Source organism: Rhinolophus hipposideros, assembly GCF_964194185.1.
Source record: "Rhinolophus hipposideros genome assembly, chromosome: 12".
In the NCBI taxonomy this organism is placed as follows: domain Eukaryota; kingdom Metazoa; phylum Chordata; class Mammalia; order Chiroptera; family Rhinolophidae; genus Rhinolophus; species Rhinolophus hipposideros.
This window is the reverse complement of record NC_138058.1, coordinates 39,511,798-39,537,225: the sequence shown is the minus strand read 5'-3', so window position 1 is coordinate 39,537,225 and position 25,428 is coordinate 39,511,798. Positions and strand designations below refer to the sequence as shown.

At 36.9% G+C, this 25,428-nt stretch overlaps 1 protein-coding gene and 1 long non-coding RNA gene across 2 annotated transcripts in view; one reads left to right on the top strand and one right to left on the bottom strand.

Annotated features, from left to right (window-relative positions):
• ACYP2 (acylphosphatase 2) overlaps window positions 1-25,428 on the top strand; it is a 108,901-nt gene that overhangs the window by 58,927 nt on the left and 24,546 nt on the right. The window lies entirely within an intron of this gene.
• The window catches only part of LOC308506226, a 58,033-nt gene continuing 54,933 nt past the window's right edge, over window positions 22,329-25,428 (bottom strand). Inside the window, exons 3-4 of the long non-coding RNA XR_013994670.1 lie at window positions 24,264-24,360; window positions 22,329-23,963 (exon numbers count right to left, since the gene is read on the bottom strand). This is a non-coding gene — a long non-coding RNA (uncharacterized lncRNA). The remainder of the gene's footprint in view (window positions 23,964-24,263; window positions 24,361-25,428) is intronic.

The following is a 25,428-nucleotide window of genomic DNA, read 5'->3' as shown; positions in this document are numbered from 1 at the left end:
ATGTAGGGTGTCAGATGGGCACTGGACTTATCAGGGGGATCACGACACAGACTGTGTAGATGCCTGACCATTGCGCTGTACACCCGAAGCTGATGTAGAATAATATTTAATGTCAACTATAATTAAATATACAGTCATGGGATATAAAGTACAGCATAAGGAATACAGTTAATGGCATTGTAACAGCTATATACGATATCAGAGGGGTAGTAGACTGGGAGGGGGTTATCACTTTGTGAGGGGTGTAAATATCTAATCATTATGTTGTTTTATACACTTGAAACTAATAAAACAAAAAAGAAAAAAAATGCATGGACATGGGATCAGCCAGATCTTCAGCATTAAGCAAGGTCTAAAGATAGTAATGCAGCCTATTATTCTATAGATGGGTAGATAGGAATCATAATAAATAGCAAAAGTTAGCATTTATGGAGTGTTAACTATTTACTAGACATAGTATTATGTATTACCTGTAGATTATTTGTAAGGCGGGTGCTGTCTTTCTCTATTTTGGAGATGAAGAAATCAAGGTATACAGAGATTAAGAATCTTACTTAAGGTCATACATAGCTGTGCTACCTTTCAGACCCAGGGAATCTGAATGCAGAAACCACACTCTTAGCCAGTATTTCATGCCTCCTCCCATGAATTTGAAAAGTAGATTCATAGTATACTTGATGTTAATGGGGGAGGAGATGGTATGGACTTGTGGAATGTGGTGCTACCAGAAGCCAAGTTCTAAATTATTTAGAAAGTTGCCCAAATAGCAAGGTAATTCTTAAAAAAGAAAAACAGGAATTGGGTATTGGGTATTGTTGGAATCTGCCATTAAGTATTAGGGACCCATGGCAAGGAAATTGAGACAGTAAGAAACCCAACCACTGGAAATTTATACAAGGCAAGGAACCCAATCACAGTGGACTAGAATAAAATCAGAGGAACAATAATTCAGGGCAGAGGCAGGAAGATCTTGGCAAAGGATTTCTTACGTTATGTCCCCTGCTGAGGGCTGGTGTTGGCCCCAGAGTCAGTTGCATAGCTGTAAGTCAGGGTTAATTTAACAGATTCAGCTCAGAGAGAAAGAGAAGCAAGGGCACTGAGCCAGGTAGGCCATTACAAATTAACCCAACTGGGTTAGAGTTCCAGTCAAGAGGCTAATTTTACTATTTTTACTAACATTATTTTTCCACCATGGCAGCCCCTGCTTCTATGGGAGATGGCATCATGTAACAGTGACATTAGATATCCAAAGACTGTAGAACAGGGAGATGAATTTTCATACCATAATTACAAAACTCAATAGCATCCTTTCACATATATCGTGTGGCCTAATGTAAGTTGTTATTTTATTTAAAAAGAAAACACATAGTATGTTATATAATGTATTGATTATGGAGTTCACTAAGCCTTTTGGAATGTTATTAAGGAAGAATAATTAGATATGAAATTGTTTAATTACTCATATCACTTGTTCTGTGTTATAATAGCTTTTAGAGAATATGTATGATTTGGGGAGCTCTTGATTCGTATCCTTAAAAGATAAAACATTCAAGGTAGCCGTACTTAGAATGATTTAAATAGTTTTCATTTGCTAGTCCCACCCTCTCTTCATACAGTGTTTATCCAGTTGCCTCCATTATTTTATCTTATAATAGGTCTAAAGACTATACAATTACCTCTTCTTTCTAAAGCTCATGATTTCCTAAATCTAGTTGTAAGTGCTGTGAAAAATCTCCCCAAAATGTTTTTAAGAACCCAGATTAGTTTCATTCGTGCTAGGAAGCTGTTTTCTAGATGACTGACATAATATAGGGTGGTTTCTATCCCAAAATATTTCTCTTGTTTAATCTGTGCATTTGTCATGTTTTGTCCGTAAATAGCTTTGTTATTATGAAATGGGTCTGAGGTAGAAAAAGGCTAACATATAAAAGCACCCAGGACATGCAATTAGTTTCTGTTACGTAAATTCTCTAAATGGATATAATTTGTGCTTATCTTTGAGTCTCATCTCACTTTAGCGAGTCAACCTGAGATAGAGAATGAGCACAGGTTTGAGGGTGGGACCTGTGAAGGTATCACAATTTAAATGCTGCTCTGTAGGTTCACCTCTCTAAATTTTTTCCCTGATGTGTCAGTTGGGAATAATACCTATCTTGCAGGGTCCTTATGAAAACCACAAATGTATATAAAGTTGTAAATGTAGGTTTTCAGTAAAAGCTAATTGTTATCACTCATTGGCACCTGAATTTTTAAGACTATCCACTGAAGAGAATTATATCATTTCAAATTACAAGAAAATGCTTTTGATATAAAAGGCTGTTTCCTGCCTCCCTGGGCACTCACATAGCTTGGTGCATCATTAGCTGTTGCTGTCTGCAGTTGATGATATTATAGCTACTCTGCCTCCGGCTCTGTGTTAAAAGTGATTTCCATACATTATTTCATTTAATTATAACAGCAATCCTTTCAGGAAGTTTTGGGTTTCTGACTTCCTACCACAGCTTTGAACTATGTGTATTTTCTTTTAGAATATGTATTCGTGACTTTTGTCTGCCTTAATCTATCCACTGTTTGCACTAATTATGATACTTTATGCAGCCAAACTATATTAGGAGGCTTTGGGATGCAGATATCAGATAATCAGAACCAATATGGCTCAAAAAATAAAAGGAACATTTTTTTTTTTTTTACACTCACTACTGAATAACTAACTCTTCACTAGGCTCTACTTCTCTGTGATTGTTTCCACTCTGTCTTCTTCCATGGCTCCCTTCATTGATTAGAAATGGCTGTAGCAGTTTCTGACATGACATCTTTATCTACACTCTCCATAGGAGTGGAGAGCTATTCTCCCAGACATAGCACTTACTAAATAAGATACATTATTTTCCAGTGAATTAATAAATATGTACACTAGAGTGTTTTTCATAGTGTGAAATTACTGTGATCACACATAAAATTTTATTAAATGAGTTTTGCAAAATATTGTGAATGCTTACAAGTACAAAGGCTACATTGCCCAGAACCTGGGTACTGCCTGGTCTATTTTATTTGTGGTTTGAATGGATATCTATTGTGTAGCTACTTAGGGACTCACATGAATACATCAATTTTATGGGCAAAAAACCTAACTCTGATCTTCTAAATGTCCTTAGTAAATTTCTTTCCCTAAATAAATCATAAATCTACTCGTAATGCCTCGACCTTCACACAACATGCAGTCATTACAGCTACTCCAAGAATCTGTAGTGTAAGTGAAAGCTATTTGGCTGCAGAGACTTCCCTTCCCTTATGGTAAGGTTTGTGCGTCTCGGGTACCACGGTATTTGGCCTGAGGTTGGCATGCCTTCCTGATGTTCATGGACTGTGCTGCTTTTCCAGGAATAACTCAAAGGGATGCTGCCTGAAAGAAAAGATTCCCCACTATAGCAGTTCACTGCCTATAGAGAACAAGAATGGCCTCTGTCCTGTTCTTTTAGCCAGCTTAAAAACAGAAATAGAACTGATAAAGTCCACCTCAGAGCCTCCCCCTACTGCCCATGGACTTTCTGGTCTAGAATGAAGGTGATGACGGAAATACATGCTTCCTAGAAAGGTTAAGGAGGACAGCATCTAGCAGTCCACTGCTCCTCCCATTCCTCAGCCTTGAAATAGGATTGTTAGCATCTGGTATGAACTGGAGACATGATTGAGGTTGTGCCATATGTCCCTCTTAGCTCACTGAGCTCGTAATGACAGAAACTTCAAGGGGTTGTCTAAGCTACCAAAGTTATAAAGGGCACAGCGTTATCGCAGCTGAACTAAAATTTAATATGATTCTTACTCTACCACCCATAGTGACCTAAGAAGGGGATGGCAGACAAACTAAATAGAGGGGCTCCGTTATGGCTCACCAAAGAGCCAAACATGCTGTTTTCATGGTGGAATAGGGAAGAAGTCACTGGTAAATATTTCTAAATGTCATATCTTTACATACGAACTTACTCATTTCTTTGTTTTTAGAACTCATCTCTTGTGAGAACAAAGTAAGTACTTTATAAATAATGCCTAAATTTAAAGGATTTGTAATAAAAATTGTACATATACTCACCAATTAAAAATGCAGAGTGTTCCCTAGAAGGAAGTGTGATTCCAGTGGTCCAGGGGCTGAGAGTTCCATCCTTAGAGATGGAAATTTCCTCTCAGAATGAAGTTAAAGGTGTGTTCCTCCCTATGTGACCAAGTGGGTGACTGAGAGGGATCTGGGGTTACTGTAAGGAAGGTGGGTAGAACGAACGTGTCCACACGGGTAGCCGGGGAGCGGGAAGGGAACGTCATTATGATCTCAGTGTTGCATTTAGAAACCAAATTTTGGATGAGGATTAAAGTCACAGTCTCTTAACTAAGGAGTGAATGGTAAATAAACTAGATATCAGTTCATTAATTTAGAGTGGAAAATGCACCACCATTCAGGCATCAGGCTGCATGTGTACTGAAACCTTGGCAAGCAGAGAATCAGAAAAGAAAATTGCCCTTTTCCAACAGGTAACACATCAAACTTTTGTGGCCTGTGAATGCGGAGAACTCATTCTTCTTTTTCTGACTAATAAGTTGAAAAGGTTGTCTCTGACCAGAAATTATCACACCTAAGGACGTTAATAACTTTTTCTCCAAGTTTTCATTTTCCCCTTTTGATTGGTCCTCAGAACTTTGTCATTGCAGCATCTCCTGCCTCAGTATACCCATGACAAAATTCCCAAGACTGAGGCTTATATTACAAAGGGTGCAATTTGGAAGAGCAGCTCTCTGATGAGATGAGCAGCTCTGCAGCAGACGAGGTGAGGACAACAGTGATGGAGGAGTCGGAAAATCTGGGGGCTGGACCTAGGGCTTCTATTACCTGACAGTCTGACAGTATGTTTTTCTGGTTTCAGTGGCTTATACTGCAAAATAAGATCCCTTTCACCTTTGACATGTAACTGAGATTTAGCACTTTATTTTAGTGATTCTAGAAAGAGTTTAGGATGAGGGGATGAATCTCTGTTCTCATCAAGGTTTTTGTACCATTTTATTTTTCTTAGTAACGTCTTCGCTCTTGCAGCCTCTATTTGTGCTCTTTTTCTCTTCATTCGTCTAGCTGGAGCTTAAGTGCCATTGACATGGTACAAAGAGTATATTCTTTTCACCTTTGGAGCCAGGAGTTCCAGAGTGAAGCACCCCATTCTCTCCTCAAATGCCTGTGAATAACAAGCTAGAAAAAAACACTTTTAAAATTAAGTCCATTCAACTATTAGAAATCCAACTAATCTCTAATTTAGGCATAGCATTGCAAACTATAATATATGCCAGCTGAACCTTATCCAAATTTCCATGGAAATAGCAATCTTATAACAAAGTATATTCTTGGACTGTTCTAAAATTTCCCGCTGCTTTAAGTGTGATATTGAACCTAAAAAAAGAAATCTAACAAATTGTATTTGAAGTATATACTCAGGTGCTCAGGAGGTAGGCTGAACTTGAAAAAATTCACTGGAAACATTCAAGGTGCAGTAACACTGGTCTTTCCCTCAAACTTCTTTAGTTGAAACCTGTGATACGGTTGTCTTAGTCTGAAGTCAAACAGTGGAAGAGATTGCTAAGAAGTTTTATTTTTTTCTCTCTAGGTGGTAGAGATTTATCTCTGTCTGGAGAAGCAGAAGTAGTCATATTCTTCTCTGGAGTGATCAAATAAAGTTCTTGTTCAAGAGATCAGCCATATCCCAATAGTAGTAGATTTATTCATCAAATTTGTTACTGTGAAGAGTAGGAAAATGTTTCAGATGAACGAATAGTATATGGGAGAAATTAGCTATGTATCTATAACAAGCCTAATAAAAGTGCAGATGTCCTGACTGCATTGCGTGCATGGTGAAGGTAACAGTAGGTTTGTTCTATTCATAACATTCAAGTTAATCTGTGCAAACCACTACATAAATGACTCTCACAGTGCTGTCTGCAGCCGTTAAAACATGGCATCAAACAAGATGGAAACAACCAGGCTTGTAAATAGAATTAGTAATCCTGACGTGACCGTGACCATTCTGATATCCTGAGATAAATGGCAGACTTGTCTTACTCATTTTGCCCTGGTGGCATGGTGGTTACTGGTTTCCCCCATTAAAATAGAAAAATAGGATTATAAATGACAAAATTAACATATATTTGGCAGTGTAGGTAAAATAATCTGAAGTTGTCATCCTTTTTTGGCAAATCCCTGAATCAGTGATTTGCAGCCCTAAGTATACATGCTTTCTCACCATTCTAAGAATTTACTTGTAATGAATTTATGTATTCCCAGTTTGACATTTTCATAGGGAATTTTTTTTTTATCATGTATATTTAAAACAATTTTTATGTGGTCGTATTTATCAATCACTTCATGTATACCTTCAGATTTTAAATAGAAAGTACTCCCCACTCCAAGTTAATAAAAAAATTCTTCCTTGTGTTCTTCTAGTATTTTTATGATTTCATTTTTAAAAATTTAAATCTTTGCTCCTTTGGAATTCACCTGGTGTACAACATGAGGCATGAATCCAACTTAACTTTATTAAAAACGTCTCTCCAGTTATCTAAAGACAGTTTTTTGAATTGTCTGTCTTTCCTCACTGATTTCAGATGCCGTGTTTATCATACACCAAATTCTGTATATATTGGGGTCTATGTCTAGACTTCCTGTTCTGTTCCATTTATTCATCTGTCTATTCTGTCATGACACTTTGATTATTGCTGCTTTGTTTTATTTTATAATTAGCATTAGGAATAGTCCCCTCATTTCTGTTCCTTTTTTGGGGGCCTTCTTGAAATTCTTGTTTTGTATGTTTTTTTAATATGTACTTTAGAATTTGCTTGTCTAATTCTCTCCCCCACTCCTTTCTCCAATTTTATGCTTTGTTATTGTAATTACAATAAATTTCTAACTTAGGAAGAACTGACACCTTGCTGAGGTTGAGACTTCCTACCTAAGAACTTGGTATGCCATTTTCTTTGTACAAGTCTTTGTATCCTTTACAAATGCTTTAAAATTGTATTCCTAAATCTCACATATTTCTAATATTTTTTCTTAGCTATTTCATCTTTGACTATTGCTATTGTAAATGGAATCTTCCCCCATTTCATCTTCTAACTTGCTATGTTTGTTCACCTGAAATTAATTGACATATAAATTTTCTTGTTTATAGTACATTTTCAGTTGAATATCTCAGGTTTTCCATAATAATTACAAACTGTGATAGTTTTATTTCCTTCTCTAAATTTTTGTATCTCTAGTTTCTTTCTCTTGTGAATTGTATTGTTTAATATCCAATACTCTTAAACCATAGTTGTGACGAGTGAGAATGCTTCTTTTTTCCTGATTTTAGTGGGAATGTAGCCTGCCATTGCCCCAGTAAGTACAACGGTTACTTTAGGGCCAAGGTGTATTTAATCAAGTTAAGAAGGTTTCCATCTATTTTTACTTGTTGAGTTTAACCATATTTCTAAATAATAGTAAAGCTCCAGGGGTATGTTTCTGCAGCCATCCTAGAATGGTAGGATCAAAGCTCTAAAAGGAAACTTTAGACTTTCTAGTCTGCCTCCCTCCCATCAGGAATAATAAATTCCAGCCACAGGAAGATTGCAGTTCCACCCATAAGGCCCAAAATTATTTTAGAAAACAAGCTGAAAATAAAAAAAATCACTGTCTCTTAGGTCTCACATCAGTGTTCTTTTGGGTATACAAAACTAACATTGAAGATTTCTTTTACAATTATTTTTCTCTTCCACTGGGTTTTCTCCTTGAGATGTTCCCATTTTATCCTTCTCTTTCTATCACATTTCTGGGACCTCACATGTGCTGCCTGGCTATGCATTCTTCCCCCAGCTGGCCATTGCTGAGGAGCCAAGTTTATCAAAGATTTCTAGACAGTGACATAATCCCTTTTCCACTCCAAAAGACCTCGACCATTTGGTTTTCCTGGACCAAGTGTGATGTCTTCTGCTCTTTATTTCTGGAATTAGAGCAGTTGGAGGCACTGAGCACCTGAAAATATGCGTCAGCTGTGACGGTGCCTGTAGCAAAGCAATGTGAACCAATAGTTGGAGTGTCCTAAGTACCACCGTATCTTATGTTCAATTGTGGGTGGTATTCAGATCGCAAAATAAATTAGGTCATAATATGTTTACAATATTTAAAGGAAAAAATATAAGCAATTACATATTGTTAGTACTGTGCTTCTGATTTTGTACTTACCCTGTGTGTCATAACTTTCATTAATAAACATCAAAATTAGTGTTTTATATGCTAAAAAGCTTTGTATGCAAATGGGAAAAAATCTAAGCCATTTAGCAAATTATTTTGAATCATAATTTCCCACTGCACAATAAAAGATCATTTTTCTATCCATATATAGTTAACAGATTTTGGAATCAGACTTGGGTTTGAATCCTGGCTTTCCCACTGCCTGGCTGAGTGACTAGACACAAGTATCATAATTTCAGCGTAGTCTCACTTTCCTCACCTGTAAAATGAGGACAGAAATACTTTGTAGAGTTGTATGAGAGTTAAGAGAATATTGCATATAAAGTGCTTCGCACAGTAGTAACATGTTTGGCCTTAATAAATCAGAGCTATTATTAGTATAGCCTATTGTTAAGGGCTGTAATAAAGCCTGTTGTTTCGTTTAATTTATATGAATTTAGAGATTAAGGAGCAAATATCACAGTTTTGATGCAATTTGGATATATAATTACACAACAGCTCATTTATCCACATATTCTCTTTTCTGAGAGTTAGAACCAAGGTACTAGTAAGGTTTTGGCTGAAGTCTCTGCATTGGCACTTCTTTCTTAGGAATTATTTGGGCAGCCATGCCAGCTAACACTTGTCTAAAAGCTCATGCCTAAAAATATGTTATTAAGTTTTTTATTAGGTTTTTATCAGACAATCATTATTTATTGACCATCTGATCAGTAGAATAAAAAGGACTAAAAAAGACTAATATGATTTATACTCTACACATGTAGAGCTATAAAGAACTTGGGCATCTTTTATTTACACATTCACTAAATAAATTTGGAGTGTCTATTTTGTGCTAGACTTGATCTGGTGCAAGACACAATGCTTGGACACTCCATGCTATGCCCTAGAGATGCATAGATGAAAAGATAGAGCCCTCCTCTGAAGAAGCTTACAGCCTTGTATGGTGTCCAGAAAGGAACTTAAAAGCCACCTCTTATAATAGTATAAGCCTTCCCTGATACCTCTAACCCTCAGGTGAGGGAAGTAGTCCTCCTATGTGGTCCCATAACACCTTAGGCTTCCACCGATTACAGCATTTTGCACACTGTACATTGTCTCCTGTGCTAGATTATAGGTTACTTGAGGACAGGGACAGTGTCATTGGTCACAGAAAAGAGAACTAAAACCTTATCTCAGCTCTTAACCTAAAATTGAGTGCCAAAGACGTGTATAAACTACTAACATATAGAAAGAACTTCAATATAGATTTGCATGATACAAATGCTACAAACCATGCTACAGAAGATAGGAAGTTTTACAGGTTGTTTAGAGGAGATGGCATGGGAATTGAGAAGGAATAATATGATTTCCATAGGTAAGGAGGCGGGGAAGAGAATCCAAGATGAGCGAACATCATGAGTCAAGACAGGACACTCCATGGGTTGGTTGATGAATAAACAGCAAGGAGTGCCAGGAGTGGACTCCAGCAGGAATGTTAGGCAGGGGCTTGCTGTAGCTGACCTTGAATGCAATGAGGGTGTTTGGATTTTCTTCTGCAGGCAGTGGTGTGTTGACAGTGATATTTGTGTAAAAAGGACTTGTACTTTGTGAACAGTGTGATTCATGGGAACAGAAGTATCCGATTCAGGAAGGGCAGTATGGAAATTTCTATAATGTAAACAAGAGATGTGGAGGTGAAAATAGATATGGAAGAGAGTCATTCTGGAAACATTGTGCAAATGACATGTCAGACCTTGCTCTCAGGTAAGGATCAGAGATTCCAGTTTAAGAGTCTTTATCTCTAAGGTGATGGCAGAAGCTCTGGCAGTGGCTAAGATCACCCAGGAAGAGTACAGGGAAAGCAAGCCAGTGGAGGCCACAGACCCTGGTGGGAAGCTTATATTTAAGGAGTAGGTAAATCTTCCAATTTAGAAGAAGTGATGTTTCAATCCCGTTATTAAAAAGATGAAGAAACTGTCTATGGAATTAAGTGGTTTGCCTACAATTTATGGCGCAGTCCCCTTAAAACCCAGTGCCCCAATTCATAACTCACTGCACTATTAGTTTAATGCTCTAGACTCTAGTTTAATGCTAACTTTGAAAATCCCACCTACCACTTTTCCTATCCTCATCTATCTTGGTAGGGCAGACTAAACTTGAATATTGGACCCCTTTACATAAATCAAAATATCCTGTATCTCTTACGCTTCTAGCTACCAATAGCAAAGAGAAAATTTTGCCATTGGAAAATACAGGGCAAGCCATCTATATGGACACCATTTAAAATTATAATGTGCATTTAGAATTGACAGTAGGAATTGTAAAAACCCCAGGTAGTTAAATGTACCTTATGTTTCAAAGGCAATAATTTAACCTTATACATTAATTGTTTTTATGTCCTTTATGTAAAAACAACAACAAAAAACCCTACATTTTCAACACTGAATTAACCTTATTATCCCCAAATATCTTGTTATATACGGAAATGGAAATATTCTGCTCAAATAAGCCAAACCTAATGATTTCATTACAGTTTTAGAAATTTTGTTGTTGTTAGTACTGCAGTCTTCAATGGCATATGGCAAAGGTGTGGTTTGAAATTCTGTTTTAAAATCTTAATTATCAAGTAAAATATTTATATATCAATGAGAGAGGCCTGAAAAGAAAAGATATGAAATTTTGATAGACCATATTAAAAAGCAAGTACTATATATCATGGGGCCCATCCTCAGAAAAGCATTATCCTTGCTGAACAACAGAACTAAATAAATAATGTGTGGATATTATAATTTATTTGGCTGGAAGAACTGAGCTTTGAATGTGAACCCTCACAAGCCATGATTAATGAACTGTTTATAACTGAAAAGGTCTGATAAAGGTCAGTTGATAAGATGAGCAGGAACACTATGTACTAAAAGTTGATGGCCCATACCTAGATAACTGAACATTTTTTTTATTCTTAGAAAATGGATTTTAGCCATTTGAATGTGGCATCATAAATGATCCTATTAGAATTCTCATGTACGGGTTCATGGCTACCCAAAAAAGATCTGAAACATACTTGAAATTGGCTAATCGTTTTCTAGCTTAGAGGTTCCAGAAAAATGATGGTTTTTTTTGTTTTTAAGTTTTGCTTTACTTACTTTGGGTTTCTTTTTAATTTTTGTTTGTCTTAAGCAAGAATATTTTAGTAACATATAATATACATGTTGAAGTGTTTCACACTTCACTCAGTCGAGTTTCACAAAGCGAATATCCCCATGTATCCAGCATCCAGATCAAGAGACAGAATATATTCATATTCTCTGTCTAGTAAGTAGGTCCCCATCCCCGCTCCCAAACTGTTGGGAGACAATTTTCATGGGTCTCTGATGTTTCTGCACAAGTAACTAGCAGAGATACTTCCTTTGTTCAAAATATCTTTTCAAGGATATCTGTGAGTAGCCTTGGAAGACAGAAATAGTGTTTCCCTCCAGAGCACAGGGCAGGTTTGTTTATCGCCTTGAGAAAAAAGATTGTCTCTCTTATGGAGCAATGTACAGGTTTACTTACTGTTCAGTATAATAATGTCTCCCTTCAAAGCAAAGGACAGGCATGATTGCTTCCCATTATAAAAGATTCAGGTTCCCCAAATTCTGGGTTCCTCTCCTATAATGCCACCCACTGTGTGTGCAGGTGTCACCTAGCTCTCTGCATGCTGTGGAATTAGGGCTCAAGAAGCTGGTGCAAATACTGACACTGGCTATTGTGTTGTAAGGTCCTTTGTCTCTGACTCAGAATCCATGAAGTAGGCAAGCTAACTTGTTAGTTCGCAAGTAGGGTAAAATCTCACCTCCTTCACTGGTTTTGGTAGTAATCACTATTCTGACTTCTACCACCATAGATTAGTTTTAGCTGTTCCTAATCTTCACATATAAATAGAATTATAAAGCATGTACTCTTTCATCAGACTTCTTTCATCCAACATCATGTTTGTGAGATTCATTCATATTACCACATGTAGGCATAGTATTTCTCATAGTATTCCAATGTGTGAATAATTAAAAACTTTTTCATTTTTTCTACTAGTGATGGATAGTGGGCAGTTCCCAATGTTACATATTATTAGAATTGTGCTGTTATGAATGTTTTTAAGCATGTCTTTGTGAATATATGTATGCATTTATATTGGGTATATTCCCAGAGCTGGATCAGTACTGTGCACAGGTACTGCCAAACAATTTTCTAAAGTATTTGTACCAAGCTACTCTCTCACCAGTGCATGGACATTCTGGTTTCTCTGTGTACTTTTCCACTCTTGTTATTTTCTATCTTTTTAGTTTTGTTTTTTTCAGGCTGACATCTTTTATTTTACCATCATACATATATGGAAAGATACATGCCAGTGGTACACTTCCAGTTTTACAGACCAATGTCTCAAGTATTTTTTCTGTTTAGGAAAAGAGATATATCAATTACTAAGTTGTTACCAGAATAAATTGTCAAGAAAATCAGAGCCACAAATTTTTTGTAGGTTAGTTTTCCATGAAGACAACAAATTCCAAAGTCTTCAGAGTCTAACAAAACCAGGTTATTCAAATTATGTTTCTAAAGGTACAGTTTTAAAAGAAACAAGTTGAAAACTGTTATGAATGTGTGCATAAGTCTATATTGTATGGGAAAAAGACTCGATATTCTTTCAAATATTCCTAATTGGAAGCAAAAGAAAATCTATGCAGCAGACTATTCCCATTAAGCCTGAACAGAGATGGTAACAGGATTTTACCAAACACTAGTGAAATTAAGGGCACGGTGTCAATCTTCCATGTAAGTAAGGTCATATGAAAACAAGAGAGAAAACATCCAAAGCTGCCTTATTTCTGTAAAGAGCCCTTCTCTAGGTAATATAGTTAACATTTCAACCACCTCAGTTCTCCCATCCCAATCCTGAGAAAAGTATTTCTCCCCTCTTACCACTGACAAAGTATCCCTTCCCTGCAGGCTCTCAGTTGACCCATAAGGCTTCCTGAGTGACTGTGGTAATAACAGTGGTGAGGAGTTGAGGTCTTTTATGGGAAGAATAGAAAGGTCTTTTATGTGCTGGCAGGAAACCTGGGTCCATCCCTAGTTCCGGACATCCTTGTTTATCAAAAACCAGAAAATGGAGCTGACAGTGGACGGGAAAAGATTCATCAGGCAGGCACTAGCTTAAAGGTGGGGGTGGGGGTGGGGATGCCAGTCGCAGGCAGCAACAAGAGACCAGAGGAGCAGGAAGAGCAGTGGAGTTGCATACATCACACTCCGAGTGGCCCACTGCTGTCTCCCTTCACTTTATTAACACCCAGCAGTTGTCCACAGGCCATGTGCAGAGTGGGGTGTGTAAAACAGATCTTAAATGTAGCTAGAAATCCAGGTGGTAGTAACCAGAGGCCCTGGGAACAAACAGCATCCAAGCAGTGCAGATAAAGGGAGTGTAATATGCAGCACCATTTGTTTGGCTCTGAAGAGTGTGAACCAAGGCCATGCATCATGTGATGTCCAGACAGAATGACCTGAAGACCATGTGGAAACGGGTGGAGTAGCATGGCCACGAAAGTCTTAATCTTGAAGTTGAGTGAACGGAAAGGTTGGGAGGGAGGGAGGGTGCAGAAACAGCACAGAAAAACTTGAAGGCATACCCAGTGCTGTTGCCAAAGTACAGGTCCCATAGGAGGTGGGAGGGGACCTTGTGGGAGAGTATTCCCTAGGGCACACATTAACCAGACTGAAACCCAAAGGGCCTGGGGAATCTCCACTGGCTTCCTTATCGGGCGAGGGCCCCTTCACACAGTAGCTCAACAAATATGTATCGTGTGCTTGTGGCATGCCTGGCACTGTTCTAGGCACTTAGGATATACTGGTGGGTAGAACAAAGATTTCTTCCCTCTTGGAGTTTCTAGCAGAGGAGAAAGACAATAAATAATCACAATAACAAGTAAACATTAAAACATATTAGAAAGTGATAAGTGCTATGGAAAAAACCAAAAGGTAGAGTTGAGTAAGTAGATTGAGAGTTCTGGGGGTAAGGAGTAGGGAACAGATTGTAGTTTTAAATAGAGTGATCAGAGGAAGCCTTATTAAAAAGGTAAGTTTTGGGCTAAGGTTCACAGAAGATGGAGGAGTTAACTAGATATTCTGGAGAAGAACATTCTAGGAAGAGGGAAGAGCTAAGCAGAGGTCCTCTGACAGGGGCATGCCGAGGGTGTTCAGGGAATAACAAGGAGATCGGTGGTACTGGAGCAGAGTGAATGAGAGTGGCCAAATCAATAGGGTCTTATGTGATATTGTGAGAAGTTTGGCTTTTATTTGTAGTGAAAGGGGAAACCATTACAGGATTTTGGTCAGAGGGTTCAAAATCTGACTTACGTTTTACATGGATCACCCTGGCTCCTGGGTGAAGAACAGGTGGTGGGGGAGGGAGGAGACGGGGCAAACGTAGATATAGGGAGATCTTTTAGGAGGCTATCAAAGTAATCCTGGTGAAAGATGCTATTTCTCAGACCCGGTGGTACCAATGATGGATATAGTATGATGATAGAGCCAGCATGATTTCATGATGGATTAGATATGGGGTAGAAGAGGAAGCCAGAAGTCAGGGAGGACTCCATGGATTTTGACCTGAGCAGCTGGTAGGATGGAGTTGCCAGAAATAGATGGGAAGGTTGTGATGGAGCATATCTTTGCAGGAAAACCAGAAGTTTGCTTTTGGACATGTTAAGCTTGAGATAACTATTGGACAACAGAGTTGAGATACTAAAGAGGCATGATGAGTTTTGAACACACGAGAGGCCTGGGATGGGGATACATACTTGGGAAGAATCAGTGTACATGACATTTAAAGCCCAAGGGTTGGATGAAATCACCAAAGGTGTGGGTATTGATAGACTGAGCCCTGGGGCCTCCAAAGTTATAAGGTCAGGCAGAAGAGGAATAGCCAGCAAAGGAGACTAGGGAGAGACCAGTTAGGGAGGAGCGAATCTGAGGGTGTGCAATGTGCTGGAAGCCAAATGTATAAAGGAAAGTGTTCAACTGTGTGACATGGTGCCGATGGGTCACGTAAAATGAGGTCTGAGAATTGACCATTGGATTTGACAATAAAAGGGTCACTGGTAACTCAATAAGAGCACTTTCAGTGGAGTGCTGGGGGTTGGAACAGGTTGTAAAAGGAAATGGGAAGAAAGAAATTGGAGACAGTGAGTATTAACAATTCTTTTCAAGAATTTGCTCCAAAAGGAAATAAAGAAGTGGGGTCATCACTTGACAAGGACCGTTTTGGAGGTGTAGTAGGGTGACAGTTTGGCTGGAATGGGTTTAAGAGAAAGTGGGAAGTGAGAATAGCAAATATGCATGACCCTTGAGTTTTGCTTTGATGAAATGGGATGATGGCTTATGGAGAAAGTGGTCAAGAAAATGTTTTAAAATATTTTCAAAAGAAATATGTGTGCATGCTGATGTGAATGATTCAGTAGGGAACAAAAATTAAAGAGAATCATTAAAGGGATGCCCTTAAACAGGTGAGAGCAGATACCGCATTTCCCCGAAAATAAGACCTAGCCAGACAGTCAGCTCTAATGCAAAAGTGAACATGAGACCCGGTATTTTATATCATATCATATCATACCCAGTCTTATAGTAAAATAAGACCTGGTCTTATATTAATTTTTGCTCCAAAAGACACATTAGAGCTGATTGTCTGGCTAGGTCTTATTTTTGAAGAAACATTGTGTGTGTGTGTGTATACACACACACACATATATATATATATATATATATATACATATATATATGTGTATATATATATACATATATATATGTATATATATATATATAAAACTGATAAAAAATAAGGAACGTATGTTTTTTAAAATTTGTAAAGAAGTAGTGATAATATCTGAGTTCAGTGAGAAATGTTATTTTTTTGGGGGGAATCTGCCATTCTGATTGTGTCCTAGAGTATGGACTAGAAACTACTGAAAAGAGCAAAATGTGATTTTAACCTGGGGCTTGAAACAATCTGGCTATTTAAAAAAAAAAATTTAAGGGAAAATAAAGAGAGCTAATATAAAATCTCTCAAATACCTAGTCAACCAGAGGCAGAAACAGAGACTTTTGAAAAGAGAGAAAAGGAAGAGAGAGGGAGAGAAAGAGAAAGAAAAAGGAAAGAAAGAAAGAAAAAAGTACTCTTTTGAAGAAGATTACAATTTAGCCACAAATCTGCATATCATAAAATTGTGAAGTGTTTAAATTCGCTGGGAACCAGAAATAGCATAGTGTTTTAAAAGATAAAGTTAATAAAAGGTGAATAAAGACAGCTTGTGAATTGTATAGTCTTATTTTCCTTTGACTCCTCAGATGTTACTCAGTTCTTACTTGTTTCAAAAGGCATCGCTAACTCTTGACTTAAATTCTTAAAACAAGTGTGTTTGTTTAGTGATTTAGCACACAGAGCTATTGTTCATCAGACCAGGCCACCTCATTTAGAAAGCTGAGGGCCTTAATGAAATGTTACTTTCTTAAGACTGGAAAGAATGTTGGTAGACAGGAGAAGGAGATGTATACTTTGTTAATTTCCTCTGTTTCCCATAGAAAGCCCATTAAACTGTTTGGAAAGGGAATGGTAAAAAAAAAAAAAAAAAAGAGAGAGAGAGAGAGAGAGAGAGAGAGAGAGAGAGAGAGAGAGAGAGAGAAGGCTTTGAGGAATTCACCAAGTAGCTTTACAGCTGCAGTCATCTCTATTGCCTCTTAGAAATAGCATATAAAAATAGCATATAAATATAGCGAAGTGGGGAGAAAATATTTGAGTTACCGTGGTGTAGGTAATGATTTACCCTGGGAAAGTTAGTAACTACGATTTATTAATTTTCTTCTAGTATAGCACTCATAACAAATACACGTAATGGTCCTAATGAAACTAAGAGGCTAAAGATCTGGGTAGGGTGCTGGCAGAGCAGACTGGCCCCAAGGTGGTAGAGCCAGAAGGCAGGGGTTGACCCAAAGCATCCAGGGTACACAGAGCTGTTATATAAAACTATAGTGTAAAACATTATGTAAAACATATTTATAATATCTAAATGGTATACATAATCTTAGTGTAATAGAGATAAAATTATTACAAATAATGAAATTGATACTATAGCAAATGAATACAATTTAATTAGTCATGAAAAATTGAAATAGTGTTGGATCTTTTAAAAAATAGTATGCTTTTAAAAAAGAAAGTGCATTGATGGTGTCATCATTGCAATAGGAGTGTATTTTTTGCAAATGTTTACAGCTGCTTTAAAAACTCTTTCAAACTCCATAGTAGTGGCTGAATGGTGAACAGAGTTTTGCCCTAATTTCTAGTATTTTCTTCTCCGCTGTGACTTTAAAATAATCTCTTATTGATCATTTGTTTTTCTTTAGAAACAGCAATATTCTTACGTTTGGCACATTACATCCTCATCACACACTATGAACTAGGTACTATCATTAGCCCCATTTTCCAGATTTGAAAACTGAGGCACAGAGATAGTGAGTAACTTGCTCATGAGCATATACTAAATGGTAAAGTCAAGAAAGGAACTCAGGCAGTCAGACCCCAAAGCCCTTCATCATAAACACTGCAGGGCACACTGAATTTTTCTCAGGCTCAATTTTCTTATCTATAAAATAGGGTCAATAATTCTTATCTCTTGTGGTGGTTGACAAATAACATATGAAGTTCGGACTAGGAAGGCATGGATATTGTCTTTATCTGTTTCTGTATTATTTGATTTGTTATAATGTACGTGAATTATTCATGCACTTTTTAATCAACAAAAAAAATTAAGGCCCATAAGATTGCCTGGCACAAAGAGGCACCTAATAAAGATGTTATTATGTCTGAAAGCAATGTCAGAGTTTCCATGTGACGCACTAGGGATTTGTCAGCTCCGGAAGCTTGAGTGTGAAGAGAAGAAATAAGACAGGACAATAACTAGACGTGAATTCAGGTTACAGGTTTTTACTTTCCAATGAGGGGGGCTTGTACATCCCAATGTGAAGGGTGGAAACCAGTGGGAGGGAGAATGAATGGTTTAGGCAAGTGGGAATTAACCAATGATACAGAGTCCCAAGAAACTGGCCAGGGGGGTTGGGGGGACGCGGGTGGAAGGGGTGGCTGGGAGGGGTGGGGGATAGTGCTAGAACTCTGAATGAATGACTTATTTTGGAGAAGGTTAATAGTGACTTAATTGTTCATGTATAAGCCCCATTTTATAAGCTCACTGAAGTAATAAAATATTAAAATCATTTTGGAAAATGAGAGTTAAAAGAACTCCATGGTTATCTTTCTCTACCTTCTTCTGGGGGATGTGAGAATAGGTTTTCTGAAGAGGAGCCCTCAGTTTATTATTCCATTTAAGGGTTACAATGGTAAGATGATTGTTGGCAAAAGAACATCTTTTTAAGCAGCTTCTCTTGGTGTAGGTCAGAGGGGTACCAAGAGGAGTTATTTCTGCAGCTGCGAAAAAGGTTCAGAGCTGTCTTCCTGGAATTGGCTCTCATTTCAGAGTCTAAAATAGATTTGAAACACTGTGGTGTTTGGGAATCAGGGCCCTATTCATCCTGAGCACATCTGTTGGTAGCTGTTGAAATTCAGATAAATTCAAATAAAGTCCAAGTAATGCTCATATTACACTTATGGCTTTCAAGGAGTGTTTAAAAAACACAAATATAGAAAACTCCGGTCACTGACAGTGCCTAAGACACAATATAGAAAGCATTAGCTTTCTGCCAACCATAGTTACTTTGAACCACAATGTTTAATTCTTTTTAAATGCCTTCCTCCCTACCTGAACTTTTCAACTAAGACTCATTTTCATTTCAAAAGTTTACATATGAACTATATCAAATAGTTGTATATTTTGATTTTAATCATTCTGCAGCCTTCAGTAATTGAAATGAGATTGTTGGACTAGTAAAGTCATAAAGCCAGGATTGAATCAGTGTGTTTTCCTTTCTCTTTTCTCCAATTTTAGTAAATGAAAAATTTCACTGAGGTGCTGTAATTAAGGACTTTGGTATGTCTATTTACACACAATACCATTCTACATAGGGTTCAAGGCATCTTTAAAAAGGCAAACGCCGGACAGAAAAATAAGGGGACTTTCCTTTTATTAATGTATTACTTTTTTACTTAAGTATAGTTGGTATACAATATTATATATTATATTAGCTATATAAGTTTACGTGTACAATAGGGTGATTCAACATTTTTATACCTTACAATGTGATCACTCCACTAATTCTAGTAATTATCTGTCGCCATGCAAACTTATCACAATATTATTGACTATATTCCCCTTCAACCCCCCTGTTTCCCCACGCTTTCAGGAACCATCCATTTGGTCTGTTTCTATGAGTCTGTTTTTCTTTTGTTTGTTTGTTTTGCTTTTTTCAGATTCCACATATGTGAGATAATATGGTATTTGTCTTTCTCTGACTTATTTCACTTAACATAACACTCTAGGTCTATCCGTGTTATGGCAAATGGCAAGATTTTATTTTATTTTTTATTGCTGTGTGATAATTCTATTGCATATATATATATATATATATATATATATATATATATATATATATATATATATATACACCAAATCTTTATCCATTCATCTCTCTTTGGGCTTGGTTCCATATCTTGACTATTGTAAATAATGCTGCAATAAATATAGGGGTGCATATATCTTTTCAAATTACTGTTTTCACATACTTTGGATAACCCAGAAGTGGAATTGTGGGGTCTCATGGCAGATCTATTTTAGTTTTTTTGAGGAACCTCCATTCTGTTCTCTGTAGTGGCTACAATAATTTGCAATCCCACCAACAATGCATGAAGGTTCTCTTTTTTCCCACATTCTGGCTAACACTTGCCATTTGTTGACTTCTTGATAATAGCCATTCTGACAGGTGTGAGGTGATCATCTCATTGTGGTTTTGATTTGCATTTCTCCCATGATTAGTGATGTTGAGCAACTTTTCATATATCTCTTGGCCATCTGTATGTCCTCTTTGAAGAAATGTCTTTTCATGTCGTCTGCCCATTTTTTGATCAGATTGCTAATTTTCTGTTATTGAGTTGTATGAGTTTTTAAAATATATTTTGGATATTAACCCTTTATGGGATATATCATTTGTGAATATATTCTCCTACCCAGTTGGTGATCTCTTTGTTTTGATGGTTTCCTTCAGTGTGGAGAAGCTTTTTAGTTTGATGAAGTCCCATTTGTTAATTTTTGCTATTGTTTCCCTTGCTCAAGGGGACATGTCCAAAGATGTGGTACTCAGACTGATGTCAAATAGTTTCCTACCTATGTTTTCTTCTAGGAGTTTTATGGTTTCAGGCCTTACATTTAAGTCTTTATCCCATTTTGAGTTTATTTTTGTATATGGTGTAAGAGTTGTCCACTTTCATTTTTTTGCATACATCTGTCCAGTTTTCCCAGCACCATTTATTGAAGAGACTGTCATTATGCCATTGTATAGTCTTTCCTCCTTTGTTGTAGATTAGCTGACCATACAGGCGTGGGTTTATTTCTGGGCTTTGTGTTCTCATCCATTGATCAATGTGTTCATTTTTGTGCCAGTACCATGCTTTTTCGATTACTGTCGTCTTGTAGTATAAATTGATATCAGGTATCAAATTTGCTTTGGCTATTTAGGGTTTTTGTTGGGTCCATATACATTATTATTTGTTCTAATTCTTTGAAACATGCCATTGGCATTTTGGTAGGGATTGCATAAAACCTGTAGATTGCTTTGGGTAGTATGGAGATTTTAATGATGTTAATTATTCCTCTCTATGAGCATGGTATATGCTTCCGTTTACTTGTGCTGTCTTCAATTTCTCCAATATCTTACAGTTTCCAGATTACAGGTTCTTTCACCTCCTTGGTTAAATTTATTCCTAGGTATTTCATTCTTTTAAATGCGTTCGTAAACAGGATTTTCCTTAATTTCTCCTTCTGATTGTTATTAGTGTATGGAAATGTGATAGGTTTCTGTATATTGATGTTGTATCCTGCTACTTTACTGAATTCTTTTATTCTATTAATTTTTTGGTGGATTCTTCAGGGTAATCTAAATTATGCCTTTTATATGGGAAGCAGTCAAGGAGAAGAAAAAGGATACCAAAAGAAATTGAAATACATTGGGAGTTACAAGAAGGAAATTCACATGTTAAAAAAATGGCATTTGTCTAACCCTAGGCAAACTTTTAAAACAAGTATTATGGTAAAAAAAAAAAAAAAATGGAACATCAGGAAGGAGGAAGACAAACGTGGTATCAACAGCCCTGAACAAGGCTCTGTAGAAAAAAGGTGTGGCAAACATCATATACTCTTGATTCTCAAGGTGTGTTCTTGCATTCTCCAGCACCTTTGGTAAATGTGTGCTTTCTGTAAAGTTCTGCTGCAATAAAAGATCCTTACTCTAGGAAACCTAATAACTGAACATTTGACACTAATATTCCTGGTTCCTTCTAATTCTTTGCTTTCATCTAAATGTTGGGGAAAAAAACAACAACACTATGTTTTAGAATCTATAATGTTTAACAACTAGTGTTTTTCAACTACTAGTATAGCTATTTCCTGCTTCCTTCCCAATTGTATTTACAGAAAAAATATTATCAATGATTCCACTATTCTATCTCAATAGTGATTTTCATTTTTGTGTTTTTCAATGTGCACAATAAGTGGAATTATTATTGGGCTCCCCTCCACCATTAAATAAAAACATTTTTTCCAGTATTCATAATTCAAATTCTAATGGCTATATAATAGTCTATTGAGCTGATATAGTGTAGTTTATATTGGACCTTTTGTTTGTTTCCAGTTTTTTGCTAGTATAAATATCCTTTGAAGAACTTACTAATGTATATAATTTACTTGCATTTCTTCGTAGGTGAATTTTATGTTTATATCCTTTGAACATTTATCTCTTGAGGTTTTAATATTTTTGAAGACTTGAATAAGTTTTTTAATATATATACTAAATTTTCAATCATGATAATATAAATGTTTCCCAATTGTGTTTCTCTTCTTTTAGTTTTGTTAGTTTATAACTTTTCCCTTGATGTATTTGAGCCATTTGTATTTTCCTTTGTGATTTCCATTATTGGCAAAAGCTTTTCAAAGATACTGTCCCTCTAAAGATTTCATAAATATTTGATTCTTATTTTCTCCAAGCTTGCTAAGAATTAAAGCACATATTTAACTCTTTAATCCACTAAGGGCTTACTCTGGTATGTGGTATAAGAACTGACATAAATCATTTTCTGTTGTGTTTGTTAGGCAGTTATCCTGGCAATTAGGCAATTATTAAATAATTATTATTTTTCCGTATCTTTATGATACTTATATAATACCTTAATTTCTGTATGTCCCACGCTGCTTTATTCTAACCATTTTAATTAATACACTTTATATTTTAGGATATCCTAGGAACTGCAGCAACATGATTTCTTTGTTAGGGTAGAATTTTAACAAACAGTAAATAACCTCAGTTAGTGAAATTTGTTCTCCTATAAAATAACATGGTATATACCTCAATTTGTTCATCTTGTTTTATATATTCCAATACAGTTTTGTGGTTTTCTTATATATGGCTCACAAAATTCTTCATAATTTTCTTTATAAATGTCATAGACAATTCTGTTAAGTTTATTCCAGCCCCTTTTTTGTTTTGTTTTTTTGCTATTTCGAATGGAATTTCTTCTCTTTTTCTTGTATTATTGAGCTGGTAGTTACCACGATAAAGGAATTTACCCTAATTATGGTAAATTCATTATAAACCTGTTCACTCTGGTAAACTAATATAGGCTAATAATTTAAACAGGTTTGTTAAGAGTTCTAGATATGCAGTGCTTTCTGCAAACTACCATAGTTTTCTCTCACCCTTGAATGTGTCATTCCATGGCACAAAGGGAATACCTACCAAGTGGCAGGTGACATTATTTGTGTATTAAAAAGGGCGTTAGGCTGGAGAGTCAGGAAACTTGCATCCTTCTTTCAGTTCCTCAGCTAAGAAAGCCATCTATGAAATACCTTCTCTGGGTGAGGTACCATGTCAGGCACTGAACACAGGCCGTCTTGCCAGGGCTTAGAGTAAGCCCTGAGTATATATATTATTAAAGAACGTAGGTGAGGAAACTGAGTTCAGCAAGTATGGTGGGGCGTGGCTGGCCCATGCAGCTTCTGAAGCAGCAGCAACGAATGGACACCCAAAGTGTTTCCCTGTGGCAGTCTGGGTATGAAAGGCCGTGGAACTGGAGGCTCTGGAGTCCTAGCCCTGGCAGGTTTGTCACTCCCTGAGAGCTGCACTGACCACTGGACTTTGTCCAAGGACCTGTGAGGAGTTAGGGAGGCATCGAGAAGCTGCGTCAGATCACTTTTATCCTTATCTTGTACCCATGCTTTATACTTCGTGCTTCTGGATCACAGGAAATCTAGTGAAAGCAGACCTGAAGGGAGTCAGCTTTCATTCTCTGAGCCTTTTAACCCAGATCAGTCCTTTGACATCTGGCTTAGCTCAGTGGGTTAAATAATTTGTCCAAAATCACATAAATAGTGAGTGATGGAGTAAGCAGCTTGCTCGACAGCCAGTGGTCTTTCCATTCTCCCAGTGACGTCTGCGCCAGCGCTGTGGTTTGGGCAGGTCGGTTCACCTCTCTGTGCTGTAATTCCTTCATCTGTACAACGAAAAGAATAGATAAATGATCCAGTTTTGACAGGTTGACTCTTTGTTGAATACACATTATACACTTCTTTTTTTTCTTCAAGATTGAAAATTCCTTAAAGACAGAGAGTGTACTTTCCACATTCTTGAATTACTCATATTACTTTGCACATTAACAAGTACTCAATAAATATTTGTTCATACAGAATGAATGAATGAATGAGTGAAACAAAGAAAATAGTCTTAATGCTTTTTCACAAGAGATTTTTCAATGCTAGAACACAAGTTCCTGTGGGGGCCCCTAAAATCTCACCGGTTCACATTTCAACTGTGGAATCTTTTATAAAGACTGCATTTGTCTGTGAGCCTTTTCACAAGAAGATATTTAGCAAGGGTCAGCTTGTTTTCATCTGAAAAGAACAAAAAATTGAGGTTAGGAAAGCAGGAAGCCTAGAAAGGATCAAGGAGGGAGCTGTGGTAGGTAGACTTCTAACAAAGCTGTTGGGGCTATTTTTTTTCTTTGTGCTGCTGTTACAGCAACAAAACGACAAAACTGACTATTCAAATTTAATAAAACTAGAGCCTGTCCAAACCCAATTTTGAATAAATGACGAACTATGGGGAACATGCCTTAACATCTCTATTTGGGCAGGCAACAACTAAACTACTACATCTTATGTTCCTGTCTACAATTTCAACATTTTAAATGCACCCTTAGAAGATATAATACAATTACTTGTGCATTATTTGAGTGTTCTCTTTTTATGCCAAAGTAATCCAAAAGAAAGTACACAGTCCTTGGGAGGCATAGAATCTGTGGATTTTGTAATTGCTGATTTTAAACTTAAAATCTCATTGAAATGCTTAGTTAACATTTCTAAATCCTTATACCTGAAAACTTCTGAGCAGATATGGTAACAACCTCCCTGCCCTCTCTGCCATGCCCAGCCAGAGTGGGGAGGGAGGGAAGACCTCTACTGCCAATAGTCACAAAGATTATTTTTGGACTCAAAACAGGAATTTGCAGCATGCACAAGTGTCTGTTTTTTTATCTCTTCAGCTTCACAAAGACCAACATCATATTAAGACTATAAAATTATTGTTCTCTGAAACTAAAAGAAACCTCTGAAGAAGTGAAACGTTTTTTTATTGAAAATTACGTAGACTGTCAAATTTTTAAAATTCCCTTTTCATATAAAAAAGAAGCTTGGGTAGGGGCAGCCATAAGGATTCAAACTGTTTTTATAAGCCACAGTATTTGCAGGTAAAGAAAACATTACATAAACCAAAGCCAGCCTCTCTAACATGGATACAAAGGAGAATGACGTAACTGCAGCAGCAGGTTTGTCCTGCCGCAGTAAAGATCACCAGTGGTGCTTTCCATATCCGTTAACGAAACCGAGTACTGCAGTCAGTTTCAACCGGAGAAACAGGCAATAGAGTCACAAAATGTCTTTACTTTCAATTTTTTTATTACT